This window comes from Sorex araneus, chromosome 10 (genome assembly GCF_027595985.1).
Source record: "Sorex araneus isolate mSorAra2 chromosome 10, mSorAra2.pri, whole genome shotgun sequence".
Taxonomy (NCBI): Eukaryota; Metazoa; Chordata; class Mammalia; order Eulipotyphla; family Soricidae; genus Sorex; species Sorex araneus.
Genome location: NC_073311.1, coordinates 66789545 through 66810655, shown reverse-complemented (window position 1 = coordinate 66810655; position 21111 = coordinate 66789545). Strand labels below are relative to the sequence as shown.

Genomic DNA, 21111 nt, shown 5'->3' with positions numbered 1-21111 from the left:
TTGTTTTAAATATTTTGCTGTCACTCATTAGATGCATATACATTTAGGAGTATGAGTTCTTCCTAATGTACATATTCCTTGAGCATTAAGAAACTGGGGGCTGGAGTGATAGCACAGTGGGTAGGGCATTTGCCTTGCAAGTGGCCGACCTGGGTTCGATTCCCAGCATCCCATATGGTCCCCTGAGCACCGCCAGGGGTAATTCCTGAGTGCAGAGCCAGGAGTGACCCCTGTACATCGCCAGGTGTGACCCAAAAAGAAAAAAAAAAAAGAAAGAAACGACCTTCACTGTTTCTTATAACCGTTTTCAGCCTAAAGTCTGTCACATAATACTAGGATGGCCACCCCAGCCTTTTTGAGGGGGTTGTTTGCTTGATGAATTGTCTTCCAACTTTGACTGTGAGTCTATGTTTGCTCTGACTATTCAAATGTGTTTCTTGCAGCAGCATATTCAGGTTTTTAATTCATCCTGACACTCTGTGTCTCTTAACTGGTGTATTTAGCCCACTGACATTGAGAGATAATATTGTCATGGAGTTTTGTGCCATCTGTTTGTAGGAGTTTGGCATGTTTGGGGGACTCATTTTGTCTTACAATAGCCCCTTTCGTTCTTCTTGGAAAGATGTTTTTGAGTCTATGAAGTTCCTAAGTTGTTGTTTATCTGTGAATTTGTGTATTATTCCTTCAGATCTGAATGAAAGTATGGCTGGCTAAAGTATTTCTGGCGAGATGTTCATTTCATTGAATTTTTTCACTATACCCCACCACTGTTTTCAGGTCCAAAAGGTATCACTTAGTAAATGTTCTGCAAGTCTTAGGGATTCTCCATTGGATATAATTTCCTTTGATCTTGTTGCTTTCAGTATTCTACCTCTATCTATGGTTCTTGTCATTCTGATTAGGGCATGTCCTGTATTTTTACTTGGAGCTCTTTTTAGACCCTTCAGGCCTCCTGGGTGCCTGCACTTTCCAGCTCTGGGAGCTTCTCAGTAACGATGTTTTAACTGTTCCTTCTGCATCAGGTCCCTCTGGGACTCTTATGATTATTAATTTGTTCCTTTTGAATTCACCCAAAGTTCTCTGTTAGCTGCTCCCTTATTTTGAGGCTCTTTTACATCTTCTGCTATTGTCTGGAGGTTTTCTGCATCTCATTTGGAGCTCTCTGATTCCGCTCTCAAAGGCTGTTACTCTGTTGGCGAGGCCTTCCAGTGAGTTTCTCGTTTTGCCCACCAAATTCTGTCATTTCTATTTGTAGTTTTCTCATTTCTGCTATCATATCCTCACGTGGCTGACTGGTCCATTGTTTCTCTAAGCTCGTTAAATACCCTAAGCATTTCCACTCTTAAGTCCTTTTCAGAAAAACTGTACGTAGATGTTACTGAGTCCTCAGGATCACAATCTTCACCCACTACCCGTGGCGGGGCTCTGTGCTCTGTAATGTGGCTCCTTTTGTAGTCTGGGGGTGCGTCTGCTCTGCTGCCAGGGAAATCTCTGGAGTTCTATCTAGGGGTGGAGGACGAGATTAACTTGTGCCGAATTAGATAGCGTGGGCTCAGGGCACACAAGCACTGGGACCAGCTATGGGGACCATGGAGCTGCCTTCTGACTGTTGTTTGGAACAGCTTACCCAGACTGACTGCTGGGCATTTGGGGGCCTCTCCTGTATGGCAGGGAGTAGCACGGGCCAGAGCATGCAAGTACTGGTACCTGCTATGGGACTAGTGTTTAGGCACAGTCCACACACCCGGTGCTGACAAGTAGACAGTACTCCCCCTGCCCCCAACACACACATACACTCTCTCCCAAACCAGGTTTCTGGATGACAGAAGCGCACAGTGTCCACTCTGAGTCTCCACTCCAGTTTTCTCATGCTCACCGGACCACACACTTCAGCACCAGCATCAGAAGGGCCTGGCACCAGCAAAGTCCTCACTCAGGTTATTCTGCAGGGGTGGGATCTGGCTAGACCTGGTGGTATTCAAATTCTACTCCTGACTCTGTGCTTAGTGCTTGTCTCTGGCAGTGTCCATGGGACATGTGGTTCCAGGATGGAACCAAGATCAGTCACATGCAAAGCAAGTTCCTTATCCCATGCATTATCTCTCTAATCTGTATCTTACTTTAAAAAAAAAAAAAAAAGGAAACCTCTCTATTAAAAAACAAGCATTGCTAGGGGGCTGGAGAGATAGCACAGTGGGTAGGGCGTTTGCCTTGCAAGCGGCCGACCCGGGTTCAAATCCCAGCATCCCATATGGTCCCCTGAGCACGGCCAGGGGTAATTCCTGAGTGCAGAGCCAGGAGTAACCCCTGTGCATCGCCAGGTGTGACCCAAAAAAGAAAAAAAAAAAACAAGCATTGCTAGAGAATGAACACACTTTTCCTCACCTGAATGGTGGAATGACTCCTGATGTTTTTAATAAGATGCACACTTTTGAGAGGCCTGGGACAGCCTCACCAGCCCCCACTCCAACTCATGTAAGGCAGCTGCCCGGGCAGTGTGAGGCAAGGTGCCTGGTCTTGCTACGTGGGCAGTGGAGGAGGTCAGTGCCCCCCAGAACTGGCAGGACCATGCCCAGCCCCATCCTTATGCCCCAGAACCAGCAGAACTACCCAGTCCCATTTCTGTGCCTCCAGAACCACAGGACCATGCCCAGTTTCATCCCTGTGTTCCCCAGAACTGGCAGGACCAGCTGGCTCTGGGGGCATTGCCCCTGACTTTCTCCACAGCCTCATCACAGCCCCTTTCCTCACTACTACCTTCCCAGACTGTGTTTTTGCCGAGGGTCACTGGGAAGGAAGAAGAGAAAACAAACCCTTTCCATAAATTTCCACAGGAACCAAACTATTGTTCCCATCTCTGAATGACTACGTGGTTTGCAGAAGGACTTTCTGAGGCCCGAAGGAAGGAGCTGCCTTGATGGGGCGGGGCTGGGCCAAGCTCACCACCCCACAGACATGACCGCATGCAGCCTGGGGCCCCACAGCAGATGCCGACTTCCGTGCTGGGGCCAGGTTGGGTTTCAGCTGTGGGCAGCAGCGGGGGCGGGGGGGCCCTCATGGTGCAGAGGGTGGGCTCCAGAGTCCAGCATGCAGAGCCTGTGTAAACCTGACCACCTGACCCTCTCCCAGACCCAGAATGACTGTCCTTTATTTTACAGTTAAAACTGGAGATGAGCAAAGTGGGGTGGCATGGGGAGCTGGAGGTTCCCTTTCTGGTTCTCAGCCAATCCTGGGATGCCCCAACTCGGCAGGGATGGAAGCAGCAGAAGGTGAACATTCCTGGACACTGCGGCATCCAAGGCCAGTTCCAGCCCACGCACCGGCCCGTGTGCCCCAACAGAAACAAAGTTCTCACCACAAGAAAAGGCTGCACAGCGCAGGGTCAGATGCTGACCAATCCACTCCACAGTTGGCACAGGTGCTGTGACCACTGGGGCATCAGGCTGTGCCCCATGTCCAGTGTACCAGGTCAGACAGGCAGAACTAGGAGCTTCTGTGCAGAGTCCCAGGTGCCCCCCAGCCCCCAGGTCCCCAGCAGACTCAAATAAATCAACAAGACCCAGAAGCACTACGTGGGTTACAGGGGACAGCTCAGAAACCTCTGAGATCCCCAAACCCATCTCAGACACTGACTGATGAGGAACAGCCCTGAGGCGGGGGTAGGGGTAGGGGATGGGAGGGGGTCTCAGTACAGAGGCCTGGGGACAGGGTGACAGGTACTCAGAGGGGGTCGGGAAGTGTTCTGGAGCGACCTACAAATCATGAAGTGATATTCCTCCTGGCGTGAAAGGCAGAAGTATATGTGTGTGTGTGTGTGTGTGTGTGTGTGTGTGTGTGTGCGCATGTGTGCGCACGAGTGCGTGCATGGGCATATATATGCCTGGGTATACATGCATGTGCGTGGGCAGGTGTCCACACTTGCATGCAGTCTGTAAACACAAACAGCTGAGGATGACAGCATGTGCACACAATGATGCTTTTGAAGAATGTGACTCAATCTACCCCTTCCCATAGGGCCCAGGTGACGAATTTCAGACTTGAGCTGGAAGGGTAGGGAGTCAGTTTGCTGGCTCAGCCCTTGGCCGCCAAGGGGACGCAGGTACTGTGGCTGTTCAATCCCACCCAGCGAAGGTACACCCTAAAGTCCTTCCCATGTTCACATCTGCCGTGATGCCTTGGAAAGTGTCACTTCACTTATTTTTTAGTGTTAGGCCTAAAGTGAGTTCAGAAGCTTAGAAACTTAGCACTGAACAGAGGTGTGTGGGCTTGGAGTACAGGACTATTTTACAACAGAAGTGCAAACGCCAACTCCTGATGCTGCCAGGGGTCTTGGGAAAGATTCCAACACTGATCCCAGCCTGGTCCCCCCCCTGCTAAGAGTCTGCTTCCAGGGGTGCCTGGCTCACACCCCTCAGATGCCCTCTCTCTGGAGTCCCAGGGGCGATGCAGACTCTGGCCCTGGGTCACCATTCACAGGCCCCTGTGCAGTCCCTCAGACGGCCCCTGATCTCTCTACAGGTAGCGAACGTCAGCCCTGCTGCTGGGCATGGGGGCAACATGCCGATGCATCATGAGCTGTCTCCGAACCCAGTACCCACCCCAGCCTGCAGATTCCAGCCCTGATCCCAGCCCCTGATCCCAGCCTGCAGATTCCAGCCTGCAGATCCCAGCCCTGATCCAGCCTGCAGATCCCAGGCCCTGATCCTAGAGGAAGTTGTGTGCTCCTTTAAGAGTGACAGCCAGTGCCGGGGCACAGGTCCTGCAGGACGTTTGGTCCCGACACCACCCTCCTGTGAGGCACCAGCACAGTTGGGCAGTTGGGGCCTCCAGAACAGCAGAGCAACAGAATGATATCGTGAGGAAACAGCTGTGACAGTCACTGACTGTAAAAGCTCTCACCAAAACAAGCCTGAGATTAGAATCGCCTTTTAAGAGAAAAGATCAAATGCTAAAGAAACTGTGACCTCGAGGTCCCCACCCGAGTTCCCCATCCCCACCATCTGCCTGTGGTGGGTCATTTCCCACAGTGGTGAGCAGTCAGATCCTAAAAACTCCATCTGTCACACCCCACCACGTAGTGGGCAGTGGACCATGGTACCCTAAGAAGACGCCATCCGCCGGGAGAGGCCAGGCCAGTGGCCCAGTCCAGCCAGGTTCTCCCCAGGGTGACTCTGACCTTGGACAAGGTCACTCCATGGACACAGAAACTGGCCTCGTTGCCTGTGTGAGTAGGCTCAGAAGGTTCTGGGGTCCACACCCCAATAGTGGATTGTGCATGGGTCCCCGAAGGGTGGTCTAGAGGTACATGCTCAGGCACGGGGACTTCTGAGATCAGGCACATGTGACTTTGAACATGAATTGTCCCCTTGATAATTCCAGGGGTCAGGAGAGGTGCCACGGAGAGCGTGTGTGTGTGCTGGGCCCCACCCCTATCCTGAGCACAGCGCAGAGTGAATAATATCACAAAACAACAAATGAAATCAACTGTGGTCCCAGCAACACACAGTTCCTGATACAGGAGTGACCATGCACCAAGCCAGGGCAGGCCCTAAGCCCCTCAGGCTGTGGCCCAGGAACCAGAATAATGACGATGATGGTAATGAGGATCTAGACACCTGACCCAGCCAGGGGGAGAGCAGGAGGCCTTGGAGCGGCCACACTCGTGACTCCTGAGCAGCCATAGAACTACCTCCGCCCTATCCACTTCCTTCTTGTTCCTCCCTGGGGGCTTCCTTGGACACGTCCTGCCAGCAGAGCCCAGAGCAGGCCAGCAAGGTGGATCTCAAGTGGGGGGGGTCTCCTGCAGTGATCATATGTCCAAGTGGCCACATAGCCACTGCCTCCAGCTGGGTTGGTGTCTCTCACATTGCATCAGTGCAGGTGGCCACGTGGCTGCATGTGCACCTGTGGGCATGCAGCCCCAGGCCCCCCATCCTGCTGGGGAGATGGGAGATGGGTAGCGCTGCCCATGAGAGGCCCGAGAGGGACATGGGGAGCAGAGCAGAGCCGCGGGAGGAGCCCAGCTGGCACAGCTGTGGGGCTCTGCTTCACTAAGATCCGCACCCGTGCCCCTCTGGCCTTACCCTTCCCACTGCCTCAGTGACCTAGAACTGGGGTAAATACGTTGAAGAAAGAGAACAAACACAGACTCCTCTCACTGGAAAGGTTCCGGGTGCTCTGCATGAATATACTTTCCCCAAGCTCCACGGGAGCCCAGAAGCCCGGCTTTCGCTGCACTTTCACCCCTTGGCAAGGCCCAGGCACCCCACGGGCCCCAAAGCTGGGAGAAGGTGGGAAGTACTGAAGCACTTCCCGTGGCAGACCCTCTCCTGACGCAGAACTCTGAACTCGCCTGGCCTCTCGACACTGCGGAGTCCAGAGAATGGGTCCAGCAGCAGTCCGGAGGGCAGCCCACATGCCTCTCTCGCGACCTCCCTGCTCTGGGTCACATCTCTCACAGGCTGGGCACGGCACCTGCCCACCCACGGGGCTGCCAGCTTGCACCTGTCTCAGAAAGACCGACTGGCTTCCAGTGGCAAACAGGACTCCTTCCTGCACGGCCCGGCACGGCAGCACGTGTGGCCCCTGGAGCACCCTCTGCACGCTCTGCAGCCCTGCAGCCCTCGTGGGCCCCTCTGCACTCCCCCCAGTCCTGCCACCTTCGGGACCCTGGACGGGCAAGGCTGCCAACACGCCTTCTGAGCTCACTCCTCGTGGCTTCCTGGAGCCTGGCACCTGCCGCTCGGGGCACAGAGCGTCTGGAGAGCGAGCACCATCCCTCATGCTCGGGCATGTGCAGAGAGCAAACGGGGAACATCCGTGCGTGCAGTCAGCCCGTCCATGGCAGCAGAGGCCTGAGGTCTGTTTGCCAGTCTACTGCCCCACCTGCCCGCGCACGTGCCCGCCACAACCACGGCGGGCAAGCAAGAGGCACTGCAGGGGCCGAGGGCAGAGCCGCCACCGCCTGCCCCCTCCTGTCCAGTACAAGGGGCTGCTCTTTTCTCCTAGGAGAAGGTGCATGGGGTGGGGAGCCGCGGCAAAGACGCTGAGTCTCAGTGCTGGTGCTCCCCGACTGGAGAAAATGGGGTGCTCTGAGTGGTGAGACGTGTGTGTGAGAAAGAAAAGCAGACGGTTTAAGTGGAAGAGAAACATGTGAATAGACAGAAAAGTGGGCAGTGTGGGTGGAGAGTGAAACGTGAACACTGCAAGTGAAGAAGTGAAATACGGACAGTAAAATGTGGACAATGTTAGTTTTTGGTTCACAAGTGGAGAATGAACTGTGAACAGTGAGCTGTGGACTGTGTGTGGACAGTATGAGTACATGGGATGGCCAATCCCCAGGGAGAAAGGGAGCAGGTGTCAGTAGTGGACAGGGGCGAGTGCGTTGCCTGGGTGGGCCTGACCCCGGCGACCAGGCCTCGGACCCCGCAGCCACACCTGTTGTATAAGGATGTGGCTGGCCTCCCATGGCCAGCGACTGCAGGTGGGTGCCTCAGCGGGCCGGCGGGCAGGAGGGGGTGAGCTGTCCAGCAGGGCTGCAAGGTTCGAGGCCCTCGCCTGGAGGTCGCACTGTCCCATGCTCCTTTTCTCTGCTGAGACAGGAGTGATTCATTGACAGAGGGCCTGTCTGGGCCCGCATGGAGCACACCCAGCCACCCAGGGGTGCCCACCCAGGCACCCAGCACTGGGCGTCTCGGGAGAGCCCCTGTGTGTGTCCAGCCGCAGGCGGACAGGTGCGGCTGCTTTGTCACACTGGCCTCAGGTTTCTCCTGGCCGGGGCCACACCCGGTGGTGCTCAGGGCCCACTCCTGGCTCTGTGCTCAGGGATCCCCCGATATTGTCGGGGACTTGGGTCAGGCATGTGCAGGGCAGATACCCGCCCCGCTGGACGGAGGCCAAGGCTCTTGCTCATGCTCCTGGCCCACTCCTGGCTGGCCTGGGCTTCTAGAGACAGCTACTCATTACCTCTCGCTTCAGCCACCACAAAACCTATCATTTCCATGCTCCCTTCTGTGACTGCAATGTGTAAGTCGCATGTCTAAAATGTCTATTTGCTGGGCTAATGCCATGACTTTCCAGCAAAAGGACACAAACATCTAAGCCAGAACGAAGAGCAAAGGTGGGGGATCAGAGTGCTAAGCCCAGTTAATGGCTCGGTCACACGTGAACTTTACCGGTTCAATGTGGATGAGTTCTGTTTGCCTCAGAATGTGTTAAAGATTAAGTGACACGAATGTCCTTTGCTTTGTCTGACACTCAGGAAACTCGCCATGTTGGTCTCTGCTGCAACCTGGCAGCTGGGCAGAGTGCCTGGAGAGCTGAGCTGCCCCTGGGGTCAGGTACCCTCACCGCACTGCCGGGCATTGTGGGAGAAAACTGAGTCACAAGTCTGCTGTGCCCACACTTCTTACAGTGTTTCTCAAAACACAACAAAGGCTCACACAGCTCCCGGCCACACTCGCAGGCGCCACATCCAGGACCCTGTGCCCGGCCCAGCCATGCCCAGGATGCTGTGTCCAGCCACACCGGGACCCTGTGCCCAGCCATACCCTGGCCCCCGCACCCAGCCACACCTGGGACAGACCAGCAGTGGTTAGTGGTGCGCTGAACAGAGGTGGGGATGGGAGGGGACAGAGCCTCAGAGGGAAAGGCCAGTCCTGGGTGGGCAGGACATCCGTGCCCTCCAGGCTGGTTGGCCCCTCTGCCCTTGCAGGAACCTGCAAGCTCTGAGGGGGGCCACGGGAGCCGAGTCCTCCAGGTGAGCTGACTGCACACTTGGCCCAGCCCTGCTCTGCGCCACAGGAAAGGGGGCAGACCCCAACTCCCATGGCACCCCACCCCTGGAGCCCTCCTATCCCTCCCTGTCCTCCGAGCATCAGAGTGCAAAGCCATGGCCACTTCTCCAGGTGTGACCTGTTCCAGTTCCACTGTGTCCCTGGAGGCCTGTTGGGGTGTCCCTGCCCCCTCAGAGGGCACAGGCAAGGTGACACCAGGGGCAGAAATACAGCCAGGAAGGAGGGTCTGATGGGCAGGGGCGGTCAGCTCACATGCTGCCTGCAGGGACACACTGTCCATCCTTCCCTTCCCTCCTGTCTGTCCATCCATCTGTCCACCTCCTCCTGGGAGTATCAACCAGCCACCTCTGGCCACCTCTCAACAGGAGGCGCCTGCCCCGGCCTCGGCGTGGACAGGCCCTGCAGCCACCCACGGCCTTCCTCACGTCTCTCAGGAAAGCGCTCACACACGGGCTCAGACCCACACCCTGACGAGGACCCTCCAGCCAGGCCTAAGCATTTGCCTTCCACGCAGCCAACTGGGGTTCAATCGCCGGCATCCCATATGGTCCCCCGAGCACCACCGGGAGTAATTCCTGAGTGCAGAAACAGGAGTAACCCCTCAATATCACCAGGTGTGACCCAAAAGACAAACAAACCAAAGACCCAGAAGGTCCCATGTGTATTCCCCAGGAAAACGTGTCTCATCTCCCAAGTGTCTGTCTGGGCCAGAATCAGAAAAGAAACAGGAATGAGGACAGCATGAAATATGGACACCAGAAAGCAAGGGACTGAGGGGGATGGAGGGAAGGAAGAAAGGAAGGGAGGGAAGGCAGGAAGGGAGGGAGGGAATAGAAGCAGGAAGAGAGGGAGGGAAGGGAAACAGGGAGGGCAGGAAGAAAGGAAGGGGGGGCGGGAGGAAAGAAGGAAGGAAGGAAGGAAGGAAGGAAGGAAGGAAGGAAGGAAGGAAGGAAGGAAGGAAGGAAGGAAGGAAGGAAGGGAGGGAGGGAGGAAGGGAAGGTGGGGGGAGGGAGGGAGGGAGGGAGGGAGGGAAGGTGGGGGGAGGGAGGGAGGGAGGGAGGGAGGGAGGGAGGGAGGGAGGGAGGGAGGGAGGGAGGGAGGGAAGCAGGGAGGGAGGGAGGGAGGGAGCCGGGGCACACCTGCAGAGTTGGGGAGGGTGGGCAGGAGTGCCCGTGCCCTGCAAAGAGAAGGACATCTGTTGGACACCAGGGCAGAGGGCAGGAGCAGGTGTGGCGCTGGCCTGGGCGCATCTACACCACTGACCCACACTGCGCCTCACAGCAGGCCAGTCTGACTTGTGTCCAGAGGTGTGGCCATGGAGGGCAGCAGTGCCCACACACCCCCACGGCCATGCAGAGCACAGCAGGGCTTGATCCTGAGGCTTCTGCAGCCCCCATAGGCCCAGTTCTGCGGCCGCTGAGCCCCCAAGGCCGAGGCAGAGTCAAAAACGGCAGAGCCCATCTGCTCCGTCTGGGTGCCAACCGAGGGCTCACAGGGATAGGAGCACAGGTCTCAGAGATCACCTGAGGGTGCTGGGCTCCAACCATCGTTCATCCGGGCTGGGGATGTCGGAGGAAGCCCAGACACCCCGAGATCCAGCATCGGTACCATGGCGGGGAGGGGGGATACAGTCCTGACACAGCAGGGCCACGGCCGCCCACCCCAGTCCCACCAGAGTCCAGGTCCAGCACTCCTGCCCCCATCTCCAGCAGGTGGATGGAGCAAAGGTTCGTGCAAGCACCTTAGGATCGGGGTTAGGGTCACACAACCCCTTGGGAGCGGGGTTAGGGTCACACATCCCCTGGGAGCAGAATTGGGGTCACACACCCCCCGGGAGCGGGATTAGGGTCACACGCCCCCCAGGAGTGGGATTAGGGTCACAAGTCCCCGGGGAGCGGGATTGGGGTCACATGCACCCCGGGATCGGGATTAGGGTCACATGTGTACCCCCAAGTGCTCCCTGCCCCTCTCACAAAGCAGAACCCCCGGCGCCCTGCAGCACGCCCCTGACGTATCCCCATAGCCCACGGCTGGCTACACCAGAAGCTCCCACAGAACAGTGAGTCCTGGGCCAGCAGCCCCTGGGCACCTCTGCCAGGGCAGGGCAGAGCAGGGCCCACCACCCCGCACCCAGCCTCCACACTCAGGAACCCTGCGCCCCGCCTGCCTGCTTGCTCCCTTCCTCCCAGCTTCCTTCCTGCCAACAACTGGCATTCCTGTGGAAATGTCACCCGCCGGACGCGCAAGGAGGGTCACCGCAGCCCAGACCAGATGCTCGAGAACAGGCGGGGGCGCCCGGAGCTCTCGGGGCTGAGTCTGGTCCTGCCCTGATCTGCGACCGGCTTCCGACACGCCCACACCAGCACACACCAAGGAACCAGGTGGGAGCTGCCCCGGGCTGGCCCTGCGGGCTCGGGTGGGCAGGACGCGGCCATCCCGGTGCCAGCTATGGCTGTGACCTTGCCGGTACTGTGTGCAGCTTCCGGTGCAGGAAGATGTCAGAACGGCGTGGCCGGCGGGCGGAGCGCGGGGCTGGGGCAGGGCAGCGGCAGGGCCAGGCCAGCTCTTCCTGCCTCTCACCATCTGCCCGGGCTCCCTCCGTCTGGGGGTGAAGGACGCACTGGCTCACAAAGGACACGACGGCCTTGTTCCGGGACCCACCTCGGGGCCAGGAGCCACACCTCCTCCCTGCTCCCAGCAGCCGCGCGCTCGGCAGAGCCCCGGAGAAGGAGACAAAGGGCACCCTTGACCCTGGTCCTCCTCCGGGCAGCTGAGCATGTGGACGCGGCGTGTGGCCAGCATCCTGAGCTCGGCTGGAAACTTGGGCAGAGGCGTGGGCAGCGGCCGGCGGCAGACGCCTCCCACCTGGACGAGGCACAGCTAGGGGCGGGCCAGCCTGGGGTGACAGCGCCCACCGCAGCTTCCCCGAGACCCCATCAGGGCTGGCAGGGCTGTGGCCATGGGCAGATTTCCGAGAGAACGTGGGTACAGCCCTGACCCCACGCCCCACTACCCTGCCAGGGGCCGGCTCGGACCTGCAGCCACGTGCAGCACTGCGGAGAACCTTCCGTTCCTCAGACCCCACATGCCACGGGGGTGCGGCCAACAGGGCTGCTGCCAACGGCTCCCAGAGCTGGGGGGCCGGGCCCCCTCCCCACAGGGCCAGCCACCCCTCTCCTTGCCCCCAAGGAGAAAAGCCCCACACCCAGGACCCCACACGGGGGCACTCACCGTGGACCAGCTGGACGAGCCCCTCTTGGCAGCGCCTTTCAGGAGGGCAGAGGAGGAGTGCCCTCGCTGGTGCCCGGAGCCGGCCCGGCCAGCGCCCAGGGGCCCGGCCCACGGCAGCCGTCCCCGCCCGCCCCGCGCCCCGGCCCCAGCCCGGAATCACATTCCGCGGGGAGTGAGCAGATGGTGGCTGCCATGGCAACCAGCCTGGCAGGCGATTGGTGGGGGCAACTGCCATTCATTGGACAACAATTCCAGTCTTTGTGCCGCCTGCAAATCCCGCGGGCGCCGCTGAGCACGCACGGGAGCAGGTGTCAGCCGGCAGCAGGCCCACCACAGGCCGGCTCCACCCCAAGCACAAAGCCCATGGCTCCCGGCGACAAAGGTCACCAGATACCTACTGGCCGCACGGGGTCCAGCCAGCAGCCCGGAAGGCCACAGACACAGTGCAGGGTCTGGACCCTCAGCTTCCCACGGCGCCAGGCCCCCATGGGAGTCTTCCGAGCCCGAGGAGGGTCCCTTCCCCAGGGAGACACGTTCTCGGAAGCAGCTGCTCCAGCCACGTCCCACATCTCCATCCCAAGCCTGTGTGGCTCCGTTCCCACCGTGTCTGCCGGCTCGGACGGTGGGGGAGGCGCAGACAGATACAGTTCCCCAGAGGCGTAACTGACCTCGCACTAGCAACCTCCAGGCCCGGTTCCCCTGGGGTTACAGTTCCTGCTGACTCGGCAGGAAGTTGCGCTTCCCACCCTGTCTGTGCAAGACAGCAGCCATGGGGAGGGGGAAGGGGGCACAGAGCAGCCACCCTCAGTCAGACCCTGCCGGGCTGCCGCTCTGCCCCCGGGGCCGAAGGGTCGCCGGCCACCACTGTCACGCCGCCGTGGAAACAGAACCGAGATGCAGATGAAAGGCCAGAACTGCCGTCTCGTTGCAGATAACACGGTTCTATTCCCGGGCGGAAGAATGAAGAAGTGGAGTGGCGCGTCCCGGCACCTAGCGAGGTGGCCACACACAGCCCTGTGCTGGCGTCTGTGGGGCCGATGGGGAGGAGGCTGGCACGAGGCCGCCGCCCTGCTGGGACCAGGTCCCTCTGGCTCCAAGTCTGACCACCCAGCAGCACCACACACAGTGACGCTTACGGGACCAACTCCAGATCCTCCACTGACACCCCCAGACCGTGATGCCCCCAACCCGCCGCCGAAAGTTCCTCCCTCTCCTCAGGAGCCCCTGGGAACCCACAGCAGTCCTGCTCCCGGGCCCTGGGAATCCAGGGCCCAGTGCTGAGCCCTAGCACCCCCTCCTGGACCCCTCAATGCCCCAGGGCCCTCAGAGGGAAACGGTCTCCCTGCCGAAGATGTCACACCCAGGACAGCACCCCCAGCCAGCCCAGCCCTCCCACCACCTTGACCCCCAGCCCAGCTCCCTGTCTCTGTCCACAGGTGGGGACCAAGGCCAAACCCTGTTCACACAACCAGCAGGCACAGGTGGGCCGACCCTGAGTGACCGCCCCCAGGTCACCTAAGGCTCACACAGGTGGGCCGACCCTCAGTGACTGCCCCCAGGTCACCTAAGTCTGAGTGGGGGGGCTTTGCACCCTCATGAAGCAGCCCCACAGGGAGCGTGAGCTAGACCCCTGAAACACTCTGGGTGTCTCACTTAAACTCGGTGTAGGGGGCCGGGACTGGGACCCCCTTGCACACAGACCCACAGGCTGAGCCTCATTCAATCCCGAGGAGCCTGAGGTGGGGCTCGAGACAAGGGGGCAAGCACAGGCCCCCCCACGTCGTGTCCCCAAAGCCGTCCTGAGGCTCTGTTCGGCTGACCCGCACACACATGCTTGGGTGCTGGGCACACAGAGGCCACTGTGGGGCTCCCAGGGCGCCTGCAGAGTTGAGGGCCATGGTGGCACCCAGAGTCACGTCCAAGAGTTGCAACATGGTGTCCACAGCCTCCGTGTCAGGCACCAGATGTGACTCATGGTCACGGGACCCCACAGGACAGGTCCGCAAACATTCCCGAGACAAGGAGGTGCCAGGCGCGGAGAGAAAGGTCACTTATCGCCTCACCCCTGGGCAGTGGGTGTGGTGGGCCTAGTGCGAAGCCAAGGGCAGACGTATCCCTGCCCCACCTGTGCTGAGACTGTCAGGGGGTGCTGGGAGGCTGGAGCGGGCGCCCCCATTCCTCCTGCCACGACTCAGCTGAGCAAGGCCGGGGCCGAAGAGTAAGAACCATCCGGGGCCACGCGTGCAGGGAGCACTCACCTCTGCCCCCTCCCAGCTGCTCCCCACAGTGCCACATCCAGAGGGAGACTCAGGCTCGCACCCAGGGACCCACGCTAAACCCTCCTCAGGGTGCCTGAGACACAGGATGCTGTCCCAGGGGAGGCTGTGTGTAAGTGTGTGGGTGCTGAGGGGTTGTGTGTGTGTGTTGTGGGGTTGTGTGTATGCAGTGGGGTTTGTGAGTGTGTGTTGTGGGGTTGTGTGTCTTCTGTGCAGTTGTGTATGTCTGCTGTGGGGTTGTGTGTGAATGTGTGTGTGCTGTGGGGTGGTGTATGAGTGTGTGTACTATGCATTGTGTATGCGCGTATGGGGTTGTATTGTTTACTGTGCAGTTGTGAATATGTGTGCTGTGAGGTTGTGTGTGTGTGCTGTGTGTTGTGTGTGTTGCGGGGTTGTGTGTGAATGTGTGCAATTGAGAGTATGTGTGCTGTGAGGTTGTGTGTGTGTGCTATGGGGTTGCGTGTGAGTGTGTGTGTGCTGTGGGGTTGTGTGTGAGCGTGTGTGTTGTACGGTTGCGTGTGTGCATGCTGCTCCTGGTGAGGTGTCTGGGTTGGGGATGGAGCCCTGGGCCCTCTGGCTCCCAGGTCCACATTCCCACAGCCTTCAGTCTACCACAGCTGGGACAAGCCCTCTGAGGACTCCTTCCTCGGTGCCCACTGGGAAATCAGCTGCTGCTTGAGATGTGCCAAGTGGGCACCCCGGGAGATGGGGTGCAGCTGTGGGCACCCACCAATCTCTGTCCCACTCCCAACCGCTGTCTGGGTCCATGGAGATGGGCAGAAAGGAGACAAGGGTGGAGGGGCCAGACCCACCCTCCTCCCAGCTATGGGGTCCCCCAGGCCCCCCACAAACGGAGGGGCACGCATGGGCCCTGGGGCAGAACTGAGCGGTGGCTTTTGTGGATACGGGCAAGCCGGGGACTGAGGTGGTTCAGGAAGAACAAGGCAGACTGAGAGAGTGGCCACAACTGTGATCCCCGAGAACACATGGCACCACGCCCTCCCATGGGTACAGAACTGAGCCCTGCACCTGCCCCCCAGATGTAAAGGTGAGGAGAAACAAAGCTTGTGGGGATGCTCTGGAAATGCTCTCAGGGCCTGTGTGGGTTAAGGGGTCTCAGGCGAGCAGAGCTCAGTCAGTGCCAGTGGGCATGGGCATTTATGGGAGGTCAGCGGGCAGAAGGGAGGGACCCCATGTGTGGCCAGACAGGGCCTTTTTTTTTTTTATCCCACCTGGCAATGCCCAGGGGTTACTCCTGGCTCTGCACTCAGGAACCACTCCTGGTGGTGCTCAGGAGACCAGATGGGAAGCTGAGAATCGAACCCGGGTCGGCAAACGCCCTACCCGCTGTGCTATCACTCCAGCCTCCAGCCAGGGCCTCTTCCCGACCAAGGGCAGCACCCTGCCACGTAAGAAGCCGGGAAGCGTGGAGCCACTGGTGTGGGAGTGCACGGAGCAGAGGAAGATCACAGGGAAACACAGGACCCGCCTCGGCCCCCAGCACGCAGTCAAATGTCTGAAAAAAAAACGGCAAGGGGTGAGTTCAAACAGATACCGTCTGGAATGCTGAGGGCACTCCCAGGAAGGACTGAGACACAGACGGAGTACCCCCAGAGGTCACGTCTGTCCGCAGTGAAATAGGATCCCGTGCCATGAGAAGACACGGATGGCCAGAGGACGCCTGAGTGGCCTGGTGGGAGGTCTGGCCGCCCGCAGGCCGCCACCTCCACCTGACAGGCACAGCCTGGCCATTCCGCAGACCGGACAGTGGAGCAGGACTTCACATTTCACAGGGCCTGCCTGTGGACGCCGTCCTCCTGCCCCCCTGGATGGTGCCAGCACCGGGCGGCTGGCAGAGCTCTCGAGGCTATGGGCGTGGGGACCCTCCATCCCACGCACGTTCAGTGCCCTGGTGCAGGGGCTGGAAGCAGCAAGGTGGCCAGGGCGCATGCCTGTGCTGAGCCCGGGTCTGATCCCTGGCCCCACACAATCCCCCAGCATCGCGGCGAGCGGCCGGAGGCGCCCAGGGCGGAGGTGCCCAGGGCGGAGGCGCCCAGGGCAGGGCCGCAGGAAGAACGTCCTCCCTCCCTCTCCCACAAATCGAATGAAATGAAACCTGCCTCAGCGCCTGCTTTGACGGTTCTACCAACAGTGTCGGCCAAGGAGGCAGCCCACGGGGCCTCGCCCTCCCGGGCAGGTGCGGAGCACACTCAGGAGCCACACAGTCACGCAGAACCCAAACTCCAGAGCAACCCAAGGCCCCAGACAGACTCAGGGTGAGCGAATGCTCCTTCCTAACGGGCCTCCACGGTGACAAGGACATTTCTGCTCAGAGACCTGCAGCGAAGGGAAGTGAGCGGGGCTGAGAAAGAGACGCTCGCAGGCCCAGAGGCAGAGCAGCCTCGGCGGCGGCCAGGGCTTAGCCGGTGCTGCCCTCCCGCCTTACGGGCACCTGCCGGCAGCCCTCAATAAGTGGGACGGCCTCACGCTGAGTGCCAGCCAGAAGCCACGACTGACCTGCACTGGAACACGTGGGAGCGAAGGGGAGGAGGGTCACACGCACAGGCCGCCTCACACTCGGGGGCTGAAGCGGGAGAGGGGACAGGAGGACAGGGCGGCTCAGGTGAGGGCACGGCAAACCCATGGGGTGCAGGGGTGCCACGCAGCCTCCCAGCTGAGCTGGTGCTGTGGTGCTCGAGAGGGAAGTAACAAGAGCCAGCGTCTGCGCCCAGCCCCTGGCCCCAGGGACGAGCGCGGGTACTCACAGCCCCCCATGCAGGCTTCCTTCCCAGCGGCAGGGAGCGGCGTGCGTCCTCCCGGGAGCGACCATGCTGGCTTCCGTGCAGAGGAACCGCCGACGGCTGCAGCGCGGTCGCCCACGCCCGGGGCAGGCCTGCAGAGAAGTGAGCAGGGGAAGTGCCTGTCGTTTCCTAACTGGCCAAGTGGTTCAGCAGCCTCGAGGCGCCTTTCAAAATGCCGTGGCAGGGTTTCAAAATGGACAGTTCTAGAAAACTGGGGGTGGGGTGGGGGGGACAGGGACCACACAATGGGGGCGGGGCTGGGTCCTGTCCCCATGGAGGACAGGTCCTGGGGGTCTGGGAGGTCTCTTGGACAGTGACAGGAAACGTCCTTGCCCGTTCCCAGGCGTTCCCAGACGCTCCGGCAGAGGGGCCGAGGACGGCCTCTCGCTCACCTGTCTTGGCCCGCACAGTCCCACCAAGGTCAGAGCCACCAGGTGGCAGCGAGCCGACACCTGAGCTGGGGATCAGCAACTGTGTCTCCCCCACCCTCCCCATCCAGATTAGCCTGAGCCAGAATCCCCGCGCCTTGTCACATCCTGGTCCGACTGCGGAGTCTTGCCTGCAGCTCACCTGGGCTGAATTGAGATGGCCACAGCACGGGGCCGGCCAGACGCACGTAGCTGCGGTCACTGCACTCACGGGGAGGCCGGTCGCTGACACCAAAGGGGAACGGGGACCTGCTTGTGGGAGCCCAAACAGTGACAAACAACAGCCGAGCTATGTGCAGGTATATACATGTGTATGGGTGTATGTGTATATAAGTATATGCATATATGTATGGATGTGCGTGGGTGACTATAGGTGTATATATACACACATGTATGTGTACATGAGTACATGGGTGTGTGTATGTTGTGTATGTATGGTCTTGGCCATGAGTCCCAAAATGAGCCATCATGGAACCCTGTGAAGTAGGGTTTCATCAGGATTCCGTCAGGATTCCATCAGATTCCGTCAGGATTCCGTCAGGATTCCGTCTATTTCGTGGGAAAGACTGTTGAGAAGGAGAGAAGACACGCTCTGCATTGAGTATTCTATTTGGAGAGCTCTGATTGGATGAAACCTGTGAAAGTTCGGTTACACGGGTGGCACCCAGTAAGAGTAGGGGCCTGCTGAGGTCTGCAGGAAGCCCGGGCTCAGTCCCTGAATGCTCTGAGCCTGGAGTAGCCTTTGAGCTCGCTGGGACTGGCCCCAAAACCAAAGCATTACAAGAAAAGGAGAAACACGTGGCCACGGGCCCCTGCTACTGTCTCATGGTGGCGTTTCCACCGTGAGACATGTTCAGGTGGTTTCAATGGAACAGTCCTGGGCCGTGAGCTTGGGACAGGGCTCTGACGGTGCTTTGGGATGGGGCGGGAAAGGGGCACGGGACCACCGCGGGGGGAGGGGCGGTGTACAGGGCTCCCTCGGCGTCCTGGCAGTGGTGGTGTCTACAGAAACTATTCGGGGACCCGGCTCCCTGATGCAAATCCACCCAGTGCCCATGTCCACTTCCGGCGCTGTGGCCATGCTGGCCTTATCAGAGCTTAAAGCAGAGCTGGGGGAACTGTGCTGCTCGCTGCTATTTTTGCAACTTCCTGTAAGTGTAACTGTTTCGAAAGAAAGAGAAATGCCTGAACTTTAGACCTGCGCTGGGTAGTAGTCACCGGGTGATTCAATGGACACTTCAAGTACAGCGAAAAGAGTTTTGGCTCCTGACTGCCTGAGCCCTGTCTCAAGTGCTCAGGTGAATGCCTCGTCACGAGTATAGAGGGCACACTGGCCCCGTGGGCCTGCTGGCCACCTGCCCCGTCCTACACGCCAATTCCCAGCATGGGAGGCTGTTTCGAACAAACGGGTGTTGTGCAGCTGCCCAGAGAGAACAAGCCCACTCGGCGACAGGGAAGGTGTCCACGCTCCAGGCACAGCCCGGAAGGCCCAGACTGCGGGCATCACTCAGTGCCGGGCAAGCCCTTGCCCCCACTGAGTTCCTCCATCCTGGGTTCCTCCAGAGACGCTCCACATCCTGGGGGTCAGCTTCCCCCCAGGATGGACGCGGCTCGGCACTCGTCCTGAATCAGGGGGCAGAGCAGCCCACCAGCTAGGGGCACTCCCGTGGGCGCGGAGACCTTCACACCAAGCCTCTGCAGTGCAGACCAAGTGAATCCATCTCCCAGAGCCCAGTCGGGGGGTGGGTGCTGTGCCCAGCTCAGAAGCCCACCCCCAACTGCTCCCCCTCGCCACCAGAAGTGATCCCGAGCACCATGGGCTCCGAGCCAGAGAAACCAAACATACAAGGAAAGGAGGAAGACAGCCGAGTGCGCAGACGGGCCACTCTGACCCACGGGAGCTGCACATACGCACAGTGACGTCAGAAGCCAGTTTTGGTTTCACTGTCCAAAGGGTTCCCCACGGCCTCAGTTCCCCGGCACCACAGGGCACCAACTCCCCCCCTCCCAGCCTCCCTGAGCACTGAGCATGTACACTGGGTGCTCGGGGCTGCACCGGTGGCACCCAGGGTCCCTCCTGGTGGTTGTTAGGGGGAGCCGCGTGTGGTGGCCAGGAAGAAATCTGGGTCGGCTGCAGGAAAGGTGGTGCCTGGCCCCTCACTGTCCCTCCAGTCCTGAAATGCACACTGGTTTTCAGAAGGAACTGAAACCCACTGACCCTGAGCCGTCAGAACCCTCTGGGCCAGCTGCCCACACGGGCCTCAGACATGCCCCGGGACACGCTCAGACCCCCATCCCAGCTGCTCACACAGGGCTGCAGGCCTTCACGGAGGAAGAGCCACAAATGTGGCTGTTCCCCCCATGTGACAAATGAGCCGTGCCGACTTCCGTCCCTGCAGTCCTGTCCCAGAGGGCGAGTGACCCGGGAATCCCTCTGTTACCAGGTCCAGAAGGAGAGGCGCCCTCCAGCCTCAGGCTGTCCGTCTGGGGCAGACCCAAGAGAGCGCCCACAGCGCCCCTCCCACTCACTCGCCATCCTGCCTGGGCACACTGGCACGTGGGAGGAATGAGAATCCAGAGCCGAGAGCACACGGCAGAGTTTATTCGAGCGCAGACTGCTGAGACGTCCTGTGAATGTCCCCGCCCAGTCCCTGCAGGTCCAGGAGCGCGGCTCGGAGATGCTTCTGGAAGAGCTAGGGTTTCCATGCCAGCACCTGGTTCGGGACAGCTATGGGGCCTCCGCCAGGGAGCCAGAAAGCTGCGGCCCAGACCAACTCCAGGGCAAAGGAGTCTGCTGGCCTGTCAGACCCACCTGGCACAGCACCTGCCCACCAGGCCTGGCGTGAGCTGGACTCCGCTGCCCCCTCGTGGCCATGCTGCACATCACACTCTCCTGTCATGTGGGGCTCCTGCGGGCCACCCCTGCCCCAGGGAAAGTGTCTCCTCTCCTGACAGTGCTCGGTGCTTTCGGTTGCAAGACACAGAAACTTGCTGCTCAGGCAGAGGAAGAAATGTAAGCCTCTGGAAGACAATTCCAGGAGCATGCACACACTCACAAAGACTCACACACACACAGACTCACACTCACACACTCATACACACATTCACACACAACACACACTCCCACAGACACACAAATAAGACACACACAACTCGACACACACAGAACACGCACACAAGAGAGACACACATAAATCACGAGACACACATTCACATACGAGACACACAGATACACATGGCACATGCACACGGTCACATGCACACCCACACATGCACACTCCACGCACATACAACATGCAGACACATGCACACAGCCTCACATGTACACTTACATCCTTACACACATACGTGCAATCCTCGCACCCTCATGCACATATGCACATACGCACATGTACTCAAACATGCACACACACGAGACATACAGACACACGCATGCACACCCTCAACACAACCCTCACACCCTCATGCACACCCTCACATGCACACTTTCACATGCATATCCCCACATGCGCGCGCACACACACACATACATGCAGGACAATGCGTCTGAAAGGAGCCCACAGGTCTGCGCGCTCTGCAG

General features: G+C 59.4%; 1 protein-coding gene across 2 annotated transcripts in view; it reads right to left on the bottom strand.

Annotated features, from left to right (window-relative positions):
* Positions 1-21111, bottom strand: part of FGD4 (FYVE, RhoGEF and PH domain containing 4) — an 86477-nt gene that overhangs the window by 48432 nt on the left and 16934 nt on the right. Inside the window, exon 1 of one of the 2 annotated variants that reach the window (XM_055118152.1) lies at positions 12027-12175. The exons of the other annotated variant lie outside the window; for it this stretch is intronic. The gene's annotated coding sequence lies outside the window, so the exon portion shown is untranslated. Of the gene's footprint in view, positions 1-12026; positions 12176-21111 lie in introns of those variants that run through there. 2 annotated transcript variants of the gene reach the window in all.